The sequence below is a fragment of the Ochotona princeps genome, chromosome 31 (genome assembly GCF_030435755.1).
Source record: "Ochotona princeps isolate mOchPri1 chromosome 31, mOchPri1.hap1, whole genome shotgun sequence".
Lineage (NCBI taxonomy): Eukaryota > Metazoa > Chordata > Mammalia > Lagomorpha > Ochotonidae > Ochotona > Ochotona princeps.
Genome location: NC_080862.1, coordinates 5390334 through 5409544, shown reverse-complemented (window position 1 = coordinate 5409544; position 19211 = coordinate 5390334). Strand labels below are relative to the sequence as shown.

The window sequence follows — 19211 nt, the reverse complement described above, 5'->3', positions numbered from 1 at the left end:
AAGATATTTCTTTCTCTCTCTCTCTTTCTCTCTCCCTCCTTCTCCCTTTTTCTATTCATCTCCCCTTTTCCCTGTAACTATGCATTTGAAATAAAAATAAATAAACAATTACATACAGCAGGCCAGGTCTTAGCTTGCATCAGATCCTGTTCTTGTATTCATTTGCACGTTGCCTGTCTTTCATGCATGATGGCTGGAATGATGGAGGGTATTATGTAGCCAACCCTTGTGAGATGTCATGGGTAGTGGGAAGGATGGAAGAATGACAGCATGGGGCTGAGAAATGGTTGATGAAGATATCAAAGGAAGAAACAATACAGACACGCCTTGGTGGTAATTGGCTCCCCAAGTTTCCGGAGAGGTTAAAGATTTTCTTTTAAGCATCTTCTTTCTCTCTTTTTTTTATGGCATTTGTACCCCTTTTTTAGAACAATAGTCATCAGACTGGTTTGTATAAGGGTGGCCTGTCACCTTAAAGCCTCTCAATGCATTCTGCCTCTTTGACCAAAGTGGCCTGTTTAGGTGTGTCACATGAACACACCTTCCAATGTCCATAGAAAAATGAAATTGAAAGATTTGTTTTCTTGCGTCAAAAAATTGTTTGAAATTCATCCATAGTTTTTTTTTTCAGCTTTCTTTTTTTGATAGTTTTTTTTTTTCGTAATGCACATGTTCCATGAACTTTTGGGTAATCCCACCTACAGGTTTCCAATCCAAGGAACTCTAGTACCTGTGCTGAAATTGTAACAAAATCAGAGAATGCAGCAACACACAGGTGAGAATTGTGCCATCACAAGAGCAGAAGGCACACAAGATGGAGGCTGAACCACAATGAAGGACATACACACAGCCCTGAGTCTGAGTATCAAATTGTAGGATCCCAGCATTCAAGTGTGCCTGGACTTTCAATCACACCAGTCAATACCTCTCCTGCTTAAAAGCAACACTGACACTGCTATTGGGTTTAGATGTTGGTATCAGGCAACTGAATGAGTCTTCAAGAATATAATTGCATCGATCTTTTATTTGGGTCTTGACCTCCAAATTAAAAGTCGCTGAAGCTGTTTGATCCATTGGGCTGTCTTCACCCACTACCTCACATCCCTGTGAAATCCTGAGCCTATGAATCATCACTTTTAGGAGCAAGTCTGCTTGTTTTCAAAATGCTTTAGTCCATAGTGGGTATGGGACAAGTCTTCCAACTATAATAGTATGTATTTATTTAGGATTTTTCAGAGGTGAGAATCATTACAAATATTTGGGGAGAAAGATTCTGGGAAGCAATGGAGTCTAGACAGAGATTGATAACACTTTGAGAGGATGATGAATTCCAAGATGAGAGAACATTCCAGCTAGAAGGTAGAGTGAGCATAGGGATTAGTGTGAGAGTAGGTAGACTATAAATTGTCTGACAAGCAGCAGGGGAGAATATGGTTGGAACAATTAATTAATCCAAATTGGAGAGGGCCTTTGTTAGCAAAACTGGGAGCTAGATTTCATCTCTGAGAGGTGGGGAAATAATGAAACCTTATTGGCAGAAAGATGATTACATCTGTGCATGGATTACAGAGGGAATAAAATGATAAGAGAATGGTTGTATTTAGAAACTACTGTAACAGTTCAGGCAAAAGATAATGAGAACTTTATTATCAGCCAAGGGTGGAAGAGATAAAGAAAAATCTGAATGGAAAAGATATTGAGGGTGAAGTGTACTGGCTTTAGTAACTGACTGGGTGTGGGAACAAGAAAAGATTCCTGTTTTTAATCTGAATGATGGACAGATGTCATGTAATGAACCAAGTTAGGAAATGCAGAAAGAGGATTCGCTTGTGAATGAGGTAGCCCTGTCTTCCCTCTCCCAGAATTCCCTTCCTCGTGTGATTTCTAGTTAATGTTGGCCACAACGTACATGTCACGTGAGCTGTTGGTGTAGACTTGAAACAGAGCCATATATGCAGAATTTGAAGTTTGGCGCAGGGTGCAACTGTCACCTGGGAGTTCTTTCCCCAAATCCACACCTCATCTTCTTACTAAATCCAGCTCTGCCACCAACACCTGAAGTGAATGATCTCCAGGGTACAAGTGGAGGCAGTGAGAGACAAGTCTGAGTTCCAACTTGTCCTCACAGTTACCTGCTTCCTCACCCACCCAACCCTTGTTCTATCCTTAACCACGCTTGTGAGTTACATCAACGGGCGTTCTGCTTCTCTGATTACCCTCAGTGGGTTGATAAGGGACTCTATCCTCTTTTACAAACATGTATAACTTGTGAGTTGAGATGATGGTGGTACATTTGAGGGAAATGTGTTACTGTAGGCAGATGGAATGGTGGGTTTGGGTTTAGGAAGCCATCAGACTTATACACGGAGGTAGTCAAAACTGGAATCGAGGGTGGAAGCCCTGGGGACAGAGACTACAGACTTAAAGAGAAGCTGCCAAAGACAGGACTTTGAACAGTGCCTGCGTTACCAGGTTGGACAAGGAAGTTAGCAGAGTGACCAAATAGGATCACAGAGAAACCATATACAAAACTGAAATGGAAGAAGCCTTTAGAGATGAGGACTGTACAAAATCATACCCCAAAGGAGGACTGATTCTCTTTTTGTGTTATTGAATGCAGTATTAGAGAGTTCTTTGACATCATTTAGTTCCACTCTGACATTTTATCAGCAGAACAGAACTTTCTTGAGTTCCCAGGGCTAGTTAAGGGCAGGACTAGGAAGAAAGTCCATTTCTTTTGCTTTAAGTTTGAGTGATATAACCTTGATTTTTTTTTTCTTCTTTGGTTTATGCTGTTGCTAGAATCAATGAGACAATAATGGAAACTATTGAGTCCCTGAGGAAAAAGGTCTAATGATAATGCTGACATAAATTTCAATATTACTTTGTCTTGAGGTACACAATGTGCACTTTGCATAGATTACTCTTTCTCAAGAGAGTTATCTGACATAGGAAGGTGACAAAAACTTATTGTTTTCTTATCGCAAACAGAGAAAGTGGCTCATGCTGAGGCAACATCCTTTGTATAGTAACTATGATGTTTTTTGAAGAAAGACACACCTTAAACACCTTCATTTAAAAAATTTAGTTATTGATTTGAAAGTAGAGTTATAGAAAGAAAGGGAAAGACAGACAGACAGACACTCACACACGCACAGATCTTCCATCTGCTGGTCCACTTCCCAGATGGCCACAACTGCTGCAGCTGGGTCAGGCCAAAGACAGACGCCAGGAGCTTTGTCCAGGTCTCCCACAAGGGTGCACAGGCCCACAACTTGGCCACTTTCCTCGGCTTTTCCTATGCCACCAGCAGGGAGCTGGATTAGAAATGGAGCTGCCAGGACTCAAACCAGTGCCCATATGGGATGCCAGAGTGGCAGGCTGTGGCTTCAAACCCCACACCCCTTAAACACTTTGGGTGAGATTGCATGAGCATCTTCTATGACTTTCCGAAAGTCTTTTTTCTTTTGAAAAGAACAGATTTTCTGTCCCACCTGTCTCAGTCACAACAGTAATTGGTTGATTTGTGAAACCCATTTCCTTGGTTTATACTTACAACTGACGAGAAGCCTTCACATTTTTATATAATAATATCTGTTGAAGCTTTGCAGATAGACAACAAATGTTCTGGATTTAAACATTTCAAGGAGGGTTCTTTCATGTCTGTGATCTTCAGCAATGAGTCTCACACCATTCTCATCCTTTTCAACATATTTGCATGCAGACAGACTGGGATGTTTTCCAAGCAGCAACTGACCAATTGAATTTCATCTCCTGGTAGATTTTTCCAGTCTTCCAGGGTGCTGGCTCAGGGTGAGATCCACAAAGTGTGAGAGGTGCAGATGCAAAGAGGAGGAGGGGACTTGCTGGACTGCAGGCTTGGGAAGAGAAGGGAAGGTCTAAGCGGCAGGTGCCCAAGGGCCACAGCTGCTTCTCCTGGTTGGCTTTTATGTATGTCAGTCCAGACTGAGAGGTGTTGGTCAGTCAGGCATTATTCAGGATGCAATAGGAGCTTGTGGTTCAAGGTGAGGGGGCCAGTGTAGTCAGTCTACTGTGTTGTTATACTCCTTCCTGTATCTTCCTCTGATGGGAAAAAGGTTAGGAAAATCTCGGACATCTTTTTTAAAGAGATACCAATCCATCGGAGAGGGTACCACCCTCCTTGGCTTTAATACTTTCCCAAACCCTCACCATTTCACGCCATGGGTTTAAGCACTAAAATTCTAAAGACAATTTTGTGCGGGCTGGGGCAACACAAACACTTAGCTTGTTGAAAGCAGTTTAAGAGAAAAAATATATTTTAAGCTCTGTGTGCCAGGTACTGGGCTATGCTTACTAGGTGGCATAACACAAGATACTCAGCGAGTTTTCTTTCCTTCTGTTATCTAATTTTTTGTCTATCTGGCTACTTATGTAACTAACGTGAGTCAGAAAGGAGTTTACAAAATGGAAACATTTAATAAGAAATATATACAGAGGATCAGTCCAAGGAAGACGGCAGTGACAAAGGCGAGTCTGTCTCCAGAAGGGCCCTCCCTTCAGCAGCACACACTGGAAGCTTGGCAACAAAGGCAGGCCACTCCTTCGTGGCTCTATTGATTTCCTTTCTGGAACGTAGGCGTGTTGCTGCTGTTACAAGTGTATGCAGTACAGCCCCAGGCTGAGCCTCCCTGCGTCCCTTCAGTGTGTTGCTGGGAGAGCAGGTTCCTAATCACCCCTGCCAGTCCCTCCCTTCCTCACTCTCTCCCTGCCTTTGTGTCTGCAGCTCTGACCGCCCTTTGTCATTCTTGCCAGTGGAGTTTTCAAAAGCAAGAAGCCCACTTCCTTGGGCCACTCAGAGAGTGTACAGTATATTTGATGTCTGGGACATCAAACAAATGCTTGTGCTCACAGTGCAGAAATAATCCCAGACAAAAAAAGACCACAGCCATGGGGAGAATACGAAAGAGACGAGGTCAGGAAATTACAAGTCAAAGAAGAGGCCGCTTCACAAACCCAATTCACCTGCCACAAACAGGAAGCAGGAGCCATCAAGAATCTGCTTGGAGCTCTCTGATCCCAGCAACCATGAAGGAGGACCATGCTGGGGAAGGCTGCTCCTTCTTGTGGCTCCGTAACTATGCATTTTGATCCTCCTTGCAAGCAAAGCCCAGAACAGTGGCATGAATGTTCCCAAACTTAGAGTTGGCCAATGAGTGGTGGTGATCCCACATAGGTATCCGGTCCCAGGCTGGCTTAGATAGGGAAACTTAGGCGCCTCAGTGCCAGAGGGAAGCCAAGGCTGCCTGTAGCCTGTCCTCATATTGCTAGCCTCACACAGAGGAATGGGAGTTCTGTTCACCGCCTGGCTTCTGGCCCCTCTCTTCCAGACCCCTCTGCTTATCCTCCCCACTCAGTGAGGCCAGAGGAGTTAAGGGATGCATTAATTGGAAGAGGATGGCGGGGGTGGGGGTGGGGGTGGTGGGAGAATGAGGGCCAAAGAAAACTGCAAATCAAAGGAGTTTATCTCCCCAGAGGACTCTGGACTCAGCCATACTCACAATAGCAGTTCAAGTTCACCTTGTGTGAAGGAAAAGAGGTGTTTTAATGGCTCTGTAGGAAGAGGGGAGGAGGAAGAAAGAGGGATAGAAAATCAAAAGGGAGAGAGAGGGGCGGGGAGAGAGAGAGAGAGGTGCAAATCCAAATGTCGATGTGTAGACATAGTGAGGAGAGCCTGCTGGCTGACAGGGTGATTTATTGGATTCTTCCAGTTAATCACTGCCGGCCTGTGGCCAAACGGATCTCCAGCAAAGCTGAAAGGCAGCCGAGGGAAACAGGCTTATAAGCATAAAGCCGCATAATGGTGTTCAATGAAGTGTGAGACTTTTAGTTCAGTCTCGCTGAGCCGGCCGCACCGCCGGAATGTCAAAGAGGGATTGTGGGTGGAAAAATTATGGATTTAAACTGCTAGCTGTAAATGAGGTCAATATGTCTGGTTCATAAACAGTCCGAGCCTATTCCAAGAATGCAGTGAGGGGGAAAATTAGCGTGAAGCCAACACTGGAGACAAACCTCATTGAGATATAATTGCAGCTATAAATACAAGCGAAAAGCTTACTGAGTGCAATAAAATACAGACACGCTTTTTTATTCCCCTTCTTCTTCCTTCTTTGAATCTATGCATTTGTTAAGGGTTGTGCATCCCTAATGCTCCCTTCATCCCTCCCTCCCTCGCCCAGCAACACCCAGGGTTGCAATTAATTGAGTGTTCTTGATCTTCCATTCCATTTTATTCAGGCAAGATTGGGAAAAATCAAAAGAGCACATCTAAGGCATTTTCTTTCCTTTTGCTTCTCTATTTGAATCAGGTTGAAATGTGTGAAAAAAAAAGAAGCAGCGCTTATTTTTTTTATGAAGAGGGGAAAAAAAATCCAAGTAAAAAGGCTTTTTAAACTAATACATCTGTTAGATCATTTGAATCTCAATTTAATGAAGGAACATCAAAGGCACCGACGGACTCCTATGCGGGGCACACTTTTGGAGCGTTACCTGGTTCTGGCTCATGCAACATTGACTCAAAATTGATATTTCCCCCTTCTTTTCCTCTTCTTCTTCATCTTAAAAAAAAAGCCCCAAAGACTCTCATTACTGTATTTTGTACTTGAGCTCAAAGGACAGAGCACTGGTATTAGCAAACTTGATTTGCCCAGTTTAAAAGCTGATACAGTAATAAATTGCAGTCTAACAGCACTGGTCAGGCCATCTTTCCCCCTAAACCAATTGATTTAAATGGCAGTAATTTGGCCAGTGAGGCTAGTCCCATTCAAATTAAACCCATTAATATAATAGCACAAGTCTTGAATGAAACCCGTCGGCAGGAGAGGCTCCATCGGTCAGCAGTTTCATAACTGCCGAGGGATGTCCTGAAACGCCCACTGTCATCTTGCAAACAGCAATTACAGGTGACAGCTGAGACCCCGCCAAGCTCCTGACTGCAGAGACACAGGCACAGAGAGAGGGAGAGGAAAGAGATGGCAGAGGAGTGCAGTGTGAGCATGCACACACGCAGAGAGCAAGCGAGAATCCACCTTGAAGATTTCCAGGGAAATGACCTTGGTTATTAGCAACCGTGAAAGGTTAATGGTATTAATAGCAAGCAGCAGTTTTCCTGTGAGAAAATCCGCGGCATGCGTCGCTCCTCCCCTTCCCCCATACCTCCAAAGAGGCATTTGTTTTTCTTCTGTAACTACTCTGCCTAAATCCCATCCTCCTAATTTCTCAAAGCAGGGAATTTTAAGCTGCAAGGTGTATGTGTGCCCGCATTTCAGCTTCAGCTCTTAAGACAAAGTCTGTGCTTCGGCCATGCTTGGTTCAGAGTGCGTGCCCTTTGTTGGTTTACAGTCACATGCCCAAGTGGTCAGGCTTTGAAGGGGAGACTCGGGAACGCTGTTGCCATTTTCAACACTGTGCCTGTGTTGGGATTTGATGTGGAGCAAATTAGATGCTACCTGCTCCAAAAGATGAGATGCTTCCTATACTGACCAGAAAGAGAGAGACCCTGAGCTAAGGAGGTCCAGACTTGCAAGGACATCAGTCTTTACCCATGCTTAAGGGTGGCAGTGTGATCATGCCACACTTTTTCACAGCGAGCAGAAGTTTGCCTTATTGGCACATTTTAAATCTCCTTAGAAACCAGTAGGAGGCGTCACAGGTCTGAAAGCGGAACATGGGGACAGAGATACCCTGATCATGCCTGTCCCTGTCATTTGCTGGTTGTGCAGCTGCGGATAAGGACCTTCATCTCAGGCTGCATGCACTTTAAAAATAAGAAAAAAAAAGGGATGAACACTGGCTGTGCATACCTCCCAGACTGTTGCTGGAACCAAAGGAGAGACTTCATGGTAAGGTATAGAGCATTCATGACATGGCTACTGAGAGGCTTACTAACAGGTTAGTAACTAATAAAAATTAGACATAAATATTGTATATGATGTCACTTAATAAGACTCATCCAAGAACGGAGCAAAAAGACAAATGCATTTGTGTGCATTTAAAAAAATACCTGCATCGTATTTTATATGACACCTTTTCCACAAACCATTTGAAGCCCTCAAACATGTGGGTTTCAAAAACATTACTATGGAGCCATCGTGGCCATACTGGCTGCTCCACTTCCCATCCAGCTTCCTGCTTGTGGCCTGGGGAAGCAGTAGAGGACAGCCCAAAGCCTTGGGACCCTGCACCCGTGTGGGAGACCTGGAGGAAGCTCCTGGCTCCTGGCTTTGTGCAGGCCCAGCTCTGGCCTTTGTGGCTGATTGGACATGAACCAGCAGATGGGAGCCGTCTCTCTCTCTCCCCTTCTCTCTGTAAATCTGCCTTTCAAATAAAATTAGATAAATCTTTTTAAAAATGTTTGTAACAAAATAAATTTATTTTTTCGTTTTTCTTCGATTAACATTTTTGAAGTTTTACATTTCATTTTAAGAGGAAAGTGCATTAATTGATATCATCTTTATCAGATGCGTACTGTGTTTGAGACACTTTGATAGGATCTTTTACATATAGACTTTAATTTTTTTTTTAACTTGAAAGAGAGACGGGGGGAGAGACAGATCTGCATGCGCGCACGCGCGCGCACACACACACACACACAGGTTCCATTTGCTGCCTCACTCCACCAATGGTCCTAGTAACCAGAGCTGAGCTGAGATGAGCTGAAGCCAGGAGCCAGGAACTCCATCTTTGCCTCTCTCCTGTGGGTGGCAGGAGCCTGAGAACTTAAGCCATCTTCTACTGCCTTCCTAAGAGCACCACCAAGGAGTTGGATGGAAGCAGAGCTCAAAATATCTGCTCTGATATGTATCACAAACAGCAGCTTCACACACTGCACCATAACCCTGGCACATTCAGTGTTTTGCAAGGACACATCATACTCCTTCATTTCAAAATTGCCAGTGCATTGCTTTATGTAATCCCATGGGCTTAATGGAGTCTAGTAGATCTAAATGCTGTAGATATTGAAAAACCAAAGAAAATATACATTTGTTCATTTGTTTTTAATAATGGCGGCCAAGGTCCATTCTGAAGTGTCTGACGGAGTGATTCTATGTCACATCAGGATGAGAAATTATGAGTTCGTCTGTAAGGAGAGGAGGGATTTGAACGCGTATCCTTACGATGTCTTCTCAACTCTATGTGTGGTCCTTCTTGATTAAACACACACACACATCCACAGTGACACGCACAATCATGTAGGGCAATTATTAGCCAGGAGAAGGGAAGAGCCCTATGATTGCTTCCATAATTCATACCTCAACCAGTAAGATTATTGGGTATCAGTAGACCTCCCAACAATTGGCTTCCTCGCCGTGACATTACAACACGTAAATCTCCACTCGCTGAGTGACTTTGCCCTTCGCAGCTGCCTACTCTGGTGGTGCCTGACCAGTGGTGCATTGGTCATTCAGTAGGTGAGAGGTCAGGAAATAGAGCAGTATATTCACCTGTTTCTACATCAAGGTACTATCTAGGGAACCTCAAGCTAAATGGATTGATCTGAATGAAATATACATGATTAGAAGATACATACGTTAAATAGAAGACACACTTGTTCTGTTTTGAAACACAACAATGATTCTTCTTGAAACTTGCAGATAAATAGCATTAGGTGCACTAATACAGATTTCACATAAACTGAATAACAGAGCTGGATCGCAAAAGAGAGAAGTAGTGAGAGAAAGTCAGATCGATCCATGTTTAGAATCTTTTTTTAAGATCACAAGTAAACTTTGGGGGGCAGAAATAGCTTTAGATTTGCCAAAGAGAGCTGTGGAGCAATGCAAGTAATTGTCAATTTCATTCATGACTCAGATTTACCCGTTTCTTTACTGTCCTCAGAGGTGAAGCCTTAAAATTCACTTCATGTACTTTCAAGAAAGAACTGTACTCAAGGGAGATTATGTCACAAGGTGGTCATTTCCTCTGAGCCTCAGTGTTAGTGGCCAGAGAAAGAGAAGAATGTATCTGCAAGGTTGAGCTTAGCAAGGTTCCTTTAGTGAGCTGTCCAGAATCAACATAGGGTCATGTGCTCTGGCCCCTCTCCTCCAGCAACTTTGCAGGCCACAGTGGATCACAGATACAACAATAGGTCCCATTTACCCCTGGCACATAGTGAATTGTTTTCTCTAGAGTTGTGTAAGTACACACTATGATGCTTGCATAACAATGAGATCATATGATGCAACTCTCATCCTGTATCCCCACTAAGTAATAAATATCAATCGGCATATTCTTTGCAGACCATACAAATAGAAATCAGCAGCAAAAGCAGAAAGGTAAGAACACCCAAAAAATAAACCTTCTTCAATTTTTTTTTGTTTTTTCCCCTAAATATACAGCATGGGATTCTATGTGCTGTAATTCTGATGGATGCTGGTACCTTTCAACATCAAACAAGAAAGGATCTAGCTCTTACGGACAGAGATGCAGAGGCCCAGCGATAGCCAGTGGAGCTGTGGGGGTCCAGAGTGAAGAACAGGGACCTGGGGAATGGTCATGCTTGCTTGATCATTGATGTTTCTGAATCAGAGGCCTACCCTCTTTCCACTATTCAATATGGGAAAATCTGTTCACGGCATTGCCTCATTTTCCATCTGTGTACACAATCTGAAGTGTTTAAGCAGATCCTCTAAGAGAAAAGAGAAAACACGTTCTCTTTCTCTGCCATGATTTTGTCCTGGGAAGGAACAGAAATGGTGGAGATTAAGGCACATGCCCTAGTATGGCCACAGCTCAGCAGTAAAGGAGCTCTTTTCATTCCTTTTTTTACTGCCTTGCAGTTAGCTGTATGTAGGTCTTGAGGCAACCAGAGAGTTTTTCCACTTTATGGGCTTTGTTCCACAGGTGGAGAGGGTTACTGTGGAGTCAGTTTGAGGGTTCATCAACATGAAATCTCCCTTCTTCATGATTTTTTGAGTGCACCCTGTAATATTGCCATTTACAGGCATAAGGATCAACAGATTTCCAAAGCATTTTATTCCTGCGTAGCTAAAGTTTTATACGTGATTAGCCATTTCTCTCCCTGTATCCCATCTTCTGCTAACTGCCAGCAATTCTTTGCTTCTGTGATGCTGTGATCGGAATGCATTCATCCTTATCCTCTCTCTCTCTGTGACCCAAATCCAGGTACTCAATCCCCAGTGCAGTAGTGATGAGACGTGGGGGCTCTTGGGAGGTGTTTGGATCTAAGGAGCCCATTCCCATGAATGGCTCAATGCTCTATCAAAGGGATTGATGGAGGGAGTTTGTCCCTTCAGCCTTCAGCCATGTGAGGACACAGCATCTTCTCTCCCCACAAAGACACAGCAGCATCCAAGACACCATCTTGGAAGACACAGAACATCTCGCAGGAGGTGCTGCTGCCTTGCTCTTCACCGCCTCAGCTACCCAAACTTTGAGAAGTAAATTTATTTTCCCCGTAAATTAGCCAGTCTGTGGTTATTTCAATATAAGCAACACGTGCCTCCTTTATTTCAGGTGCCTCTTTTAAATGGAATTACACAGGGTTTGCCCTTATTGCATAATGTTCTCAAGTTGTATCCATGTGGTTGTGCCTTTCAGCATTGTTTTTTCTTTTTGAAGGCTGAATGATAGCCCGTCAGATGTGTATACCACAAATATCTTGTCCTGTCACCCAGGTACTTGCTTTCCTACCTTGCAAAATCATTGGCTATGCAGTATCCAATTTTTAAGAACTAATTTGTAAAGCAAATCACCCTGCAAAGAAGAACTGTAATTTGCATCATACGAGTATTGCTGTTTTAGACTCTGACTTTCCTATGTCAGTCTTTCTGGTACACACGCACACACACACACACACACACACACACACAAAATGTGATCAGGGAAGAGATCTTTTGCTTTGCAAACTGCTGCCATAGCCTGTTCTTACACACCACCGCTACAGCCAGTCATGTCTCAGCAAAAAGCCAGCTTTCCTCTTCTGCATTCCTGCAATTATTCTACGTGCAATGGTTATATCCTGTCTCAGGTGTAGACACCCAGCCTTGCCACCTTCCTGAGTTCAGCGTACTCTTGTGACTGGTCTGCCCAGTTATTCTTGTTCTTTTTGTCTTTATTCCTCTTCTCCACAGAACACGCCATTTCTAATCCCCCTCTATGCTAGGCAACCATTCTCATCAGTTGTACATGTAACATTCTATTTGCATGTGCTTATATATGAGCCATATTGTTTTCTGCACATGTTTTTAATTTATATAAATAGGATTGTGGGTTATATCATGAGCGGTTTGCTTTATAACACAGTGCTAGTTTCATTCCTTTTTCAATTGATAAACTGTTATTGATGGGGGTGGGAGAACAGTTTAACTTAACCTAAAGAATGAGTGGAAAATATGAATAACTCCCTAAAATCTCATCTCTAATCACTTTCCTCTAAGTTGCCCTCCAAGAAATCCCTCTTACTAACAACTTGCATGCTTGTGGTGCGTTGTTTTGATAACTGACAATTATTACAGGTCATAGTTTACATTAGAACTCTCTTGGCTCAGTCTGCCCTTTTGACGAATGTTTCAGATTATAGATCCACCATTCAGTATGATGCAGACAGTTTCAATGCATTAAGTATGTCCCGTGTTCTATCTGCTCACCTTTTCCTTCCAAAGGCCTGGCACTGTCAGAGCTTTCTTCTGTCTCCACAGTGTTGCCTTTTCCAGAGAAATTTTTTAGCAGAATCCTTTGCTTGGAATCCTACAGTGTGTAACCTTTACAGATTGGCTTCTTTTGCTTAGCAATTTGCTAAGTTCCTCTAGTGGCTTGACAGCATATATTCTAAATTCCCTTCCCATTTTTGTTAAGGCATAATGGACAAATAAAAATTGTATGTTTAAGGCATAGAACATCATGACTTAATCTACAAAATGAGTCACTAAAATCGACCTAATTAACATATCCTTCATCTCATACACTTTGCATGATAATGCATTATGGTGAACCAAGTAATTATGGTATACATTGGATCCCTAGAATTTAATCACCTAATAGGAATGTTCTGTCCTTTGACCAACATATTCCCCTTACATTGTCCCAACCCCCAGCTTTGGCAGTCACGTTACTCTGTATCTATAAATCTGATATATTTTAGATTCCACTTGTTCAGGAGATCAAGTAATATTTGTTGCTCTGTTAGTACAAAAGGTTCATCCAACTTGTTGAAAATGGTGGGGTTTTCTTCTTTCTGAATAATTTCCCAAAATATAATATAACACACACATACATACCTATTCAAGTTGCACATTGTGTGTGAGTTTGTACATATGTGTTCACCACATTCTTTTGTCTGTTGATTTTACTGATGAACGCTTAGATTGCTTCCATATCATGGTTATTTTGAAAAATGCTGCAAAGTACATGGAACTAACTTTTTTAAGATACTGATTTATATCCCACAATGAGAATTTCAGAGTGTATGGCAACTATATTTTTAATGAAACTCCATACTGTTTTCCATAATGAATGTTTATATAATTAGTAAACAAGAATTCCCTTTTCTCTACAATCGTATAATCTCTTGGTGTTTTATAGATTTTTATTTACTTATTTGAAAGGCAGAGTGGAAATCTCCAGGCTGATGGTCCACTCCTCAAATGGCCACAAGGGATGGGGCTAGGCTAGGCTGAAGTCATGAGTCACAGCTGTGCAGGGACCCAAGGACTTGGAAAGTCTTGGTGCTTTCCCACGCACATTAGCAGGGAGTTCATTGAAAGTAAAGCCGCTGCATTCAAACTGGAACCCATACAGGCTCCTGATGAGAAGTGGAGCAACTGGGACATGAACCAGTGCCCATCTGGGATTCCGGCGCTTGCAAGGTGAGGGTTTAGCCATTGAACTACCTTGCCGGACCTAATAGGAGTATCTTGAAAAAACAAGAAAACAAAAGAAATGAACTGTGAATGCTCAAAGCTACTAAACTTTTAAAAGTGTTTTTGGTGTAACTGAAATAATGGAGCTAACTGAACAAGGGGAATTATCCAGCCACAATTCAATTAACATCTTACAGGTAATCCCAAACTTACTGATTTCTATTTCAAGTTTATTCCATTAATAAAAGTCACTGACAGTTTGCTATATTTGGAATTGGTCTGAGATCATTATGTAAATTCCTATTTCCACAGTTTAGTAGAGAGAGCAGCAGCAATGAGTATAATGTTATTCTATGACAGGTTTCATTCAGGAGGTGTCTACGGTGTTACTGGGTGACAGGGAGGGAGTGATTCTTCCTGGAAAAATCTGGATTTCCAGAGGAGGCAATAGATGAGCTCAACTGTAGCTGTGAGAGGGAGTTCAACAAGTGAAACAACAAGAGCCAAAAAGCATAGATCAATCTTAATGCTATGTATTATTTCCTTGGTCCTTGCTTCTTACTTAACAAGCAGTTAAGCACAAGCATGAAGATGACTTTAAGAATAGGTAAGGCTTATTCAGAGGTGAGGAATACAGACAAATATAGACCATGTTCAGGGAGAGTGGTTCAGAAAGGGAAAGGATGAAAGAGGTTGCCACCTTCAGTCCATGGAGTCTGGTCACTGGGAGCAAAAACAAATCAAGTGAGCCAAAAGAGACCAAGATAGCAGACCTGCCTCAGCATGGCTTTTAAGCGGCTTGAACGCCCCCTCACGTCCCAGGTAATGATAGGGAAGTGTCATTCAAGTCACAGGTGGGAAGAAAGGATTTCATAGGTGGCAGAAATGTGGCTTCCCCAGTGAACTAGCTGCCTGCCTAAGTCTGTATCAAAACAATCAGCCAAATTTCCCAAAGCCACATGTTCGGAGACATGTTGCCAATGGAAAGACAAGATGTGAACATAGAAGTCCGCCTTGTTCATTTCCTCTCCTGTCATGTTTTAGTACAAGCCTGCATTGTGACAATCAGGGCTGATTGTCCTAGACTAGTTAGACTCTGGGGCTTCATTTTCCTTTTCAGCTCTTATACATGCCAAATGTGCTTGAGTCTGGGATGAGTTTTGCTGAAGAAATTTTCTGTTTGGCAATGGGGGCAGCCATTCAGGCAGCATTATACAGATTTAATAAGAACTCTTGTTACAGGAAATTTAGGGAGACAAAGAGATGTTAAACCAATATTACGCTAGTATTTATTGCTGTTGGAGCATATTGTGATCAATGAAGAAGAGGTCAGATTAACAAGAAAATAAACAAATATGCGTAATTATAATGCTTAATTTTTCCTTTTGCAGCCCTCTGACCTCTTAATCTTCCTTATATAGAGAAAGCAGATTTAGGGAACTGCTCTTTCTCTGGCTTCCAGATCTTATCTAGGATAATGCTACCATTTCATTTTCACAAAGAAATGATCCCTACATGCTAAATGCTTGACATTTCCACAACAAGGGTAATAAGACTAATTATTGGGTTCTAGAAAAGGCATTTGGGCAGGGCACAATGGGTTTCTATGTATCTATTTTAGATTCAATGCCATGCTCCTGCAAGAGTCACACAGATAATTTGCTTGTGATAGTGAGACCTCTAGGGCCTCTGCTTTCTTCTTTCTTTCCTTCCTTCCATCATTCTTTCTTTTCTTTCTTTTTTTAAACATTTATTTATTTTAATTGGGAAGTCAGATTTACAGAAAGATGAGAGCCAGAAAGATCTTCCATCCATTGGCTCACTCCCCAAGTGGCCACAACGGCCAGAGCTGAGGTGATCTGAAGCCAGGAGCCAGGAGGAGCCTCTTCTGGGTCTCCCACATGGGTGCAGGGTCCTGAGGCTCTTGGGCCATACTCCACTGCTTCTCCAGGCCACACGCAGGGGCCTGGAAGGGAAGTGGAGCAGCTAGGGCACAAATCGGTGCCCATATGGTATCCCTGCATGTGTAAGATGAGGATTTAGCCACTAGGTTATTATGCCATGCCCAAGACTTCTGGTTTCTTATCTACAAAAACTGTTTCTGTTCTTTTCCTTTTTTCTTTTTCTTGTTCTTTCATAGTCTCAGTTGGATTCTACAGAAGAGACTTTGGACATGGTTGTATAATTCCAGGCTGAGGATTTAGGTAGAAATCTCATTTTTAATACTAGAATTTGCCCACTACACCTCCCTCTTGCTTTCTTGCTAACAGAAAGCTAACATTTAGTTTTTGGAGAGAGGCAGTATTGCATCCAGCATTAAGAGAATATCACTTTTTCAATGTACTTTGCAAGCAGCCTCAGCCATGTGACGTTCCCGAGGCCACAGGAATCTGAGATGCCTGCAGGGAACTCTAGGAGGATGTAACCTTTCCCAACCAAGGAGAATGACAAACTGGTGTTCTCATTTCCTCCTGTTCTCACCTTCAGTGAGGATGTGAAAGGCATCTTATGACTTGGAAGTTGAATCATGGTGTGCTAGATATAGCAGCCATATCACCGTAATTGTTATGTGACACAAACAAGTCCCTGTTCATTTAAATCACTAGAGTTACCTTGCAAATGCAAGATTCCGCTGGAATCTCGAGGATCAAACTATGCAGTGAAAATAAATTGAAATGAAGCTCTTCAGAGTGAAGACATCCATAGAAGAGGTTAATGTTTATATTATAATCCTATTTATTCTTTCATCTATAAACTAAAAGTACTTTAGAACAAATGTGGGACAAAGTGGAAAATAGCAAGGCGTGCAAATCACACACCTGTTGATTTTGTGACCTAAACAACTTGGAATATGGGGGGAAAGGATGCTTATGGCAAAACTTGAACAGAAAACATGTCTTGACGGAGTTTCAATTGTCTTTGTCCTACCACTAGTTTTTGGAGCTCATTTGCTTCTATAGGACAACACTATATCCCAACAAAATGAAGCATACTGAAAAATAAGTCCCCAGAAAATGCTTAACCCATAGAGGCGTATGGATAATGGTGAGACTATAGGGTCATCACATTTTTTTAGAGATTTGTTTATTTTTATTGCAAAGTCAGATATACAGAGAGGAGAGACAGAGAGAAAGATCTTCCGTCTATTGATTCACTCCCCAAGTGACCGCAACGGCTGGTGCTGTGTTGATCCAAAGCCAGGAGCTAGGAACTTCCTCCAGGTTTCCCGTGTGGGTGTAGGGTCCCAAGGCTTTGGACCGTCCTTGACTACTTTCCCAGGCCACAAGCAGGGAGCTGTGTGGGAAGTGGAGTTGTCAGGATTAGAATCAGCACCCATATGGGATCCTGGTGTGTTCAAGGGGAGGACCTTAGCTGCTAGGCCACTGTACTGGGCCCCAATTTTTTTAAACTATTACTATTAATGGCTAAGAAATTATTTATTTTTAAAAATTAATTAAATATTCAGCTGACACAAATATTTGTCCTATACAACATACTACTACGAAATGTGTATATTTGAAATGGCTAAGTAGAGCTAATTAACATGCAAAATCCCCTATAATTAAATGTTTTATAGTGAGAACACTTAGAACCTACTCTTGACGAATACGATCCTTTGTTATAAATGGAGTCATCCTTTTGTGCAATGGATCTTACGAATGTATTCCTTCTGTCCAATGGAAAAGTGTCCTTTGGCCAGCACCACCCCCTTCCCCATCCTCCAACTTTCCCCCAGATACTATTAACTTCACTCTACTTCCCACCTCTGTGGATTCTTTAAAATACATTTAAGTAAAAAAAAAAATATAGTATCCTGTAAGAGAAGATCTACTCTGCTTTTGTAGAATTACCATCTATAGTGTACATTGATGAAGGCATATTTATGAACTTTATTCTCAAAGATAGAGGTAAAATTGAGAATAAAGATCTATAGAGAACCCATAAACAACCTCAAATGATTAACTAGATGTATGTTCACACAGTTGCTAATACTCCATGCATGTGCACATATGTTATACAGTCACTAACACCTAACTTTATTCAGCTTTTTTTTTTTTCTTTTTTAAGTCACAGAGACGTTGATGTATGGAAGATTGGACTGAAAAAAGATAAACAGAATTCGGTGGTAACCGATTTACTGTCATGTGTACACAAACAAGTATGCACACCATTCACCCCATAGGAAGGGACTGTGCACTGCCTAATGTGTCATCACAGCTCCTGTGGAGCTGTCAGAACAAAGCAGCCGGGGGCGGGCGGGGGGAGCAGGGCAGGGAGGTGAAGCTCCACACGGCTGCTTAGGAGCACTCCAGAGCCATGTCAGGACTTCCCAGCCACACAGTCGTTCTCCTTGAAACCCATGATGTATGGACCATTGACACTCAGTGTGTTCACAGAGAGCCCCCTAGCTGGGCTCTCCTGCTGGAGGATCCAGCACACAATACATTTCAATTAAAACATAAGATAGTTACTGGCACATCGGGTGCAATAAGCTGAAAGATGTGCCTAGAATGTAAAATTTGAAATGAATGCATTGGTAATATCACATGGTACCTTTCTAGGTATATCCTGGAACAGATCAGGCTGCATTGCATTGCAAATTTAGGTGAAAGTGGTTACAATAATTGGCTGATTTGTCAGGACCAAAAAACACAAAACAAAACAAAACAAAACAAAATGACCTGAGCCTGAGGAGGTATAATATAATGATCAGAAATGCAAGATGGAAACGAGAGAATAGCACACTTTTTAGACTTTGGTGAAGCCGAAGGTAGATCGGTGATTATTATGAAGAAATGGTATGACATTTTAAGTGCATGGTCTGTCCTGATAAGCATAATTCAGAATCTTTTCTGGATCTGTATTCAGGAAGGAGCCATTACAAGTAGGGATGGTGATTTGATGAAACCCTTGTTCTGCTCCTAAATTGTTGTTTCGCCTACCAGTGTTTCCAAAAGCTTACCACTCCCACCACCACAAGCATGCTCATATGCCTCTCTACTGGAACTTTCTTTAGGCAGCCTATTTACGTAGGACGCTGGACAAAGAGGCAGACACAGAAACCAAAGCTATAAGTAGAATGCTATTGGGCTTTTATTTTAGGAGCCGGGAGGCTGTTTTCTTAAAGTTACTATGACATCCAAATAGTTTGAATTGCTTTCTCTTCCTTCTTGATCTACTCATTCATAACTCCATCAGGTAAATAATGTTTTGTTTGTCCTTAATGCAACACTTCCGTGGACCATTTTCCCATATTCCAGAAAAAAATTGTTTTTAATTATGCCAATGCTTTTACCTCTTTTTGCTATATTAAAAAGATCCATCATCATGGCTATTCCATTGCTGATGGTT

The 19211-nt window shown here is 42.1% G+C and overlaps 1 long non-coding RNA gene across 1 annotated transcript in view; it reads left to right on the top strand.

The window, feature by feature from the left end:
* Window positions 1-13689, top strand: part of LOC131478373 (uncharacterized) — a 193481-nt gene extending 179792 nt beyond the window's left edge. The window contains exon 4 of the long non-coding RNA XR_009244438.1: window positions 13582-13689. This is a non-coding gene — a long non-coding RNA (uncharacterized LOC131478373). The remainder of the gene's footprint in view (window positions 1-13581) is intronic.
* Window positions 13690-19211: the final 5522 nt, after the last annotated feature.